The 6,000-nt window shown below is 40.7% G+C and overlaps 1 pseudogene; it reads right to left on the bottom strand.

The window, feature by feature from the left end:
* Positions 1-805: 805 nt before the first annotated feature.
* LOC149270093 (uncharacterized) lies at positions 806-2,031 on the bottom strand (annotated as a pseudogene).
* Positions 2,032-6,000: the final 3,969 nt, after the last annotated feature.

The raw sequence follows: 6,000 nt of genomic DNA, 5'->3' as shown, positions 1-6,000 counted from the left end.
CAAATAGATTATTAATTTTCTCAATAAATATTGCTGTTGCAATTGCACTGTCTTTTCAATCAGCAAACCCACCTGAGTCGACAACTGTACGTATCGCAGCAACTACACTTTGGCTAAAGATTTGTGTGGAAAATTTAACCTTCATTTTTTCAAAACAATTCGGACTGACATGTTTTAAGGACAATTTCGGACATGGACGGGTTAAATTTTTGTTCTCAGTGTCATATAATTTTCTAATTATTCCCCATAACACTGTACCTTCTGGTGTTAAGATATTTCCAAGCGATTTGACTAGATGCGGTGCTAAAATTTCTTTACCATTTATATTAAAGCAAGGATTATTTAAATCAATTCCCCATCTATTAAAAACTGCTCTATTATTAGATCCCTGATCGCAAACAATGGCTTTGACATTAAGCCCCAATGCTTGCGATAGTCCAATATTTTCTTCAACTCTATTTTTAAGGTCAGTATGTGTTAGGCACGAACGAAGTGCTGGCACCGGTGTTCAATTTTGTACTATTTTTATTGAATTTTAACAGCAACGCAAGCGCAGCTTGCACAGCAGAGAGCTCATCTAAGCGCGAGCAGCGGGAGAGCGATTGTTTGGCGAGCGACACTCCCGTGCTAGCGCGTACAACAACAACTACTTTACAGTGGTTTCATTTCCATTCTTAACCTATACCATTTTAATAAGTCAATTTCTTCACTTTTTTTTAATTCTATATAATAAAGAGGGCATATATCCAAATGCCTCAACATCGGCCGCGTTGAAAGGCCGCAGGGCTTCCAGAATATGGGGTATTAGTTGAGTGGCAGTGGGGCAACACGATGAATTGCCCTTTTGTATGTGCCAATTTTTGTCTTAACGACAATTACGCGCACTCTACCATCTCCTCCGGCTATGGCTACCGTTACCACTCCTAGCATCCACTGTTGTGGAGCAGCGTCTCCCACGAGCACGACTGCTCCGACCTGTAGGTTCTGCCTCTCCTTCGTCCATTTTGACCGCTGCTGGAGGCTGAGCAGGTAGTCCCTTGACCAGTCGATCCAAACTCGACTCTTGATGTTGGATATCAGCTGCCATCTTTTTAAGAGTGTCAACTTGGCGTCGTCGACTAGTTCTGTGGAGACGAGTGGCAGCGGCGCGAGCGTTGCTGCTGGGAGCGATCATTGGCCGCGAGTTGAGTACAGCCTCGACCTCGGCCAGCACGGTGGCCACTTCGTCTTGCTGTAATCGAGCGCTGCCCATCGCTTTCAGCAGCAAACCCTTCGCGGATTTCACCGCCGCTTCCCAAGGGCCGCCAAAATGCGGCGCTCGAGGAGGGATGAAAAAAAAAAACTCCATGCCCCGCTCCGCAGCAAACGTTTCCATAGCCGCTGTGTTGCCATGAAAAGTTGCCTTGAGGTCCAGCGTGCGTGCAGCACCCACGAAATTGGTGGCATTGTCGCAATACAGCTTCCGGACAAGCCCACGTCGACCAACGAACCTGGATAAACACATCAGAAATGAATTTGAGGTTAAATCGGTGACTAATTCAAGATGCACTGCCTTCGAAGTGAAACAAACAAATATGGCAATATACATTTTGACTGGCGATTTGCCACGAATTCCCAGCGAAACTAGTATTGGACCACAAAAGTCCACTCCACTGACCTCAAATGGCCTATTACCATGTAAGCGATCAGCGGGAAGATTGACCATTATTTGGGATAAGAGTTTCGGTTTGTAGCGAAAACAATGTACACATTTTCGGACTACTGCACTGCAAGCCTCTCGAGCATTGACCAGCCAAACCTTCTGTCGAAGCAGGCCCATTAGTACTAGTGGACTGGCGTGGCAATGAGAGCGATGCAAATGCAAGCTCAATTTGGCGGTACATTTTAGCGATGTCTACTGTAGCAGCCCAAGGACAAAGTTGAAATCTTAGCAAAGTCTCCCATAACTGCGGCTGGATGGTCGGACCCACCATGAGTAGATCATTCAGCGACAATTGAGAGGAGGACTTGCTAGATGCATCAAACACTACTCGAAGTTTAGTGGATGCGCTGTGCGGTCTTAGCACGCATTTATATGGGATGAAATAATGCGGCTCTCACATGTAAAGGCACATATGTAGGCATACAAATGCTTCTACAAGTGATATCCCATAATTGTTAGCTGCACATCCCATGCGTACACACAATCAAATGTATATACATACAAACATACATATGAATGTGAGCACTTCACAAGATCGACCAAATGCAAATGCTGAACTGTAAAATTACTACAGACGGCAAGAGCTTAGCACACAGGCATACAAATGCTCATAGTACATGTAGCAAAGGAGAGTGTGTGTGTGCATGCCCGTCGCAACATCATATTTTTATGAGCACCAACGATTTCATACCCTTCTTAGAAATATTTAAGAAAACGCTAACATTTTGTATGAACGTGGCCAACGCTTTACAAATTTCGGTATACCCTTCACTTATAAGGAACGAGTTGAGATCGTCGCGAACAATTTTCAATTTTTGTGCGCTGCTGCTATTCGAGAGACCATAGAGAGAGACCATAAAGAGAGGGAGAGAGTGAGTAAGGGAAAAAGAGCGCATAGCCGTGCTTCATTTGGTAATGCGTGCATTTCGTGGCAGCAGTCGCAGCACACTGATTTTGTGGTGCCTTAATTTCACTGTTTGAGCCTCAGAAGACCGAGCCGACCAAATACAAAGTCCGGTCTCTTCAGCGCATTTTTTCGGTGTTGAAAAAGTTTGTTCTACATGTCTAATCTATGTGTTCTCTGGTTAGTGCTATTAGTATGGGTATATTGAGTTATTATACCCTGAACCCATTTTCAATGGGAAATCAGGGTATAATGGTTTTGTTGAAATGTATGTAACAGGGAGAAGGAGGCGTGGCAGACCCCACAAAGTATATATATTCTTGATCAGGATAACGAGCTGAGTTGATTTGGCCCTGTCCGTCTGTCTGTCCGTCTGTCCGTATGTATGAACGCGTCGATTTCAGAAGATATAAGAGCTAGAGACTTCAAATTTTTTTTAAAATGTCCGTAATTACAGCGCGCATATCAAGTTTATCATTAAAATTCGATAACTCATCCCGATCTTTTTTTATCGATAAAAAACCTTATCGAAAACCAGTTATAAAATTATATCTTCTACACCTTTATTGCTAGAGTCTCCAAATTTTTAATGTATGCTTATATGCAATTTATACAATTTCGGTTTTTGTTAAAATTTACCCCCCACCTCTAAATTCAACCCCTCACCATCACTTTTGTAAAAAGCGTATTTCAAATAATAGAGACTTGTGCTTTGGCAATTACATGCATATCCATGTTATAATCATAATCTAAAAGTTTCATGAAGATCGTACGTCCACAAAAAAGTATTAAACAATTAAGTTCTCATAGTAAGCGCTCACTGCCGCCCATGCGTGTTTATGCTTGTGTGTGTATGTGTATGTAAATGTTTGTGTATGTGTGTGTATGTGTTTGTGTATGTGTGTGTGTATGTGTGTGTGTATGCGTTTGTGTGTATGCGTGTGTGTGTGTATGTGTGTCTGTATGCGTGTGTGTATGCCTGTGTGTGCGTACGTGCGTGTGTGTGTGCGTGTTTCTTGTGTAAGCTGAAAGACGCGAAAAGTTATTGAAATATCTATTGCTCCAAGGGTTCAGGGGATCTCGTAGTCGAGCAGTCTCGACTAGAGCTTTCTTACTTGTTTTTATATTTGACTGTAGAGCGATTAAGTGCAATGCATTCACACATACACATGCACAAGCGAAAGCGCGCCGGTATGTGCAAGTGAGAACGCAACGATATTGCAAGCTTGAAATAAAAATGTAGATCGAGCTCATACGATGAGCGCAAAGCGAGAGTGTAAGTTTTGAGCGGCAATAAATCCAAGTTACAAGCGCAAGTTTTGAGCGCAAAGCGAGAGCGCTACTGTGTGTAAGCGCGAATGCAAACGATATTGCTGGCGAGCATGCAAATGATGAGCGTAAATTAAAGCGAAATTTACTGTGTAAGCGCGAGTGCAAACGATATTGCAAGCGCGCATGCAAATGAAGAGCGTAAATTAAGACCGCAATTATCTGTGCAAGCGAGAACGAACTTTAACGTGCGAGCGAGAGCGAGTTCTGAGCGCAATCGCAAAACGAAAGTGCGAGACGAAAATGAGCAAAGAACTGTAACACACTTACGGCGCCAAAGAAAACTTGGATTATACGAGGCAATAGAGATTGGTCAATTACAAAAGTCAATTACAATATGCGCCTTTTTTTTTATTTTTTATTAAATTTCAATTTTAAATAAACTCAACACAATGTACATAGGCGTAGATTGTAGATACATTAATATTTTGTATGTCTCAAGTAATGCATTTATTTATTTATCGCTTGCAATACTTGGTTATCTATGTGCTATATGTATTTATGTACTTCCCTGATTATCCACAAAGTTCATAATCCAGCTTCCTTCAATTCCAGAGAGTGTCCACCCGGGGGCGCCAAAAATGTCCTTCCAAGAGGAGTCTGGTCCGTCGATGGGTCAGTGTATAATATATTTTTGAGATGTAGACTGCAACTTGCGGTCTCTCTAAATAGGCACGAACGAAGTGCTGACACCGGTATTCAATTTTGTACTATTTTTATTGAATTTTAACAGCAACGCAAGCGCAGCTTGCACAATGAGAGCTCATCTAAGCGCGAGCAGCGGGAGAGCGATTGTTTGGCGAGCGACACTCCCGTGCTAGCGCGTACAACAACAACTACTTTACAGTGGTTTCATTTCCATTCTTAACCTATACAATTTTAATAATTCAATTTCTTCATTTTTTTTAAATTCTTTATAATAAAGAGGGCATATATCCAAATGCCTCCACAAGTACATTGTTATTCATGTCCCACTTAAAGATTTTATAGTCGCAAACCGATTTACTGCAAAGCATTTAATAAACTTTGTAGTGTATCACGATCAGTTTTTCGGTTGAAAATGTGTATAAATTATAATCTATATATATAAAAGAGAGTTGTGTAAAAGTGTCCAAGCACTTATAACTCGAGATCTGCTGGACCAATTTTTATGGTTTTTGATTTGTTGGATTTGTCTCCGCCACGAGTGGGTCAGTAGATCTTTAAAATACTGAAAAAATTTGACGAATACTTGAAAAACGCGATTTTTTCCCTAAAGATTCAAATTTCCATTTATACTCAGTAGCCTTAACAACAGTGACAGTTTCGGTCCTGTATAGAAGTAAATAAACAAATGTAGTCAGTCAGTCTACGGCACAGCCTCGAGCAGACCTGACTATTCAACAAAAAAAAAAAAAAAAAAGAAAAACAAGTAAGAAAGCTCTAGTCGAGACTGCTCGACTACGAGATCCCCTGAACCCTTGGAGCAATAGATATTTCAATAATTTTTCGCGTCTTTCAGCTTACACAAGGCATACATACACACACACGCATACAGACACACATACACACAAACGCATACATACACACACATACATACACACACATACACACACACATACACAATTACATACATATACACACACAAGCATAAACACGCATGGGCGGCAGTGAGCGCTTACTATGAGAACTTAATTGCTTAATAGCTTTTTTTGTGGACGTACGATCTTCATGAAACTTTAAGATTATGATTATAACATGCATATGCATGTAATTGCCAAAGCACAAGTCTCTAGTATTTGAAATACGCTTTTTGCAAAAGTGATGGTGAGGGGTGAATTTAAGGGTGGGGGGTAAATTTTAACAAAAAACGAAATTGTATAAATTGCATATAAGCATACATTAAAAATTTGGAGACTCTAGCAATAAAGGTGTAGAAGATATAATTTTAAAACTGGTTTTCGATAACGCTTTTTATCGATAAAAAAAGATCGGGATGAGTTATCGATTTTCAATGATAAACTCGATATCCGCGCTGTAATTACGAACATTTTACAAAAAATTTGAAGTTTCTAGCTCTTATATC

The sequence above is a fragment of the Drosophila arizonae genome, chromosome 3 (genome assembly GCF_054131065.1).
Source record: "Drosophila arizonae isolate 15081-1271.41 chromosome 3, UAZ_ARI_1.0, whole genome shotgun sequence".
NCBI lineage: Eukaryota > Metazoa > Arthropoda > Insecta > Diptera > Drosophilidae > Drosophila > Drosophila arizonae.
Note: the sequence above shows the minus strand (reverse complement) of the source record. Positions and strands in the feature narration are given on the sequence as shown.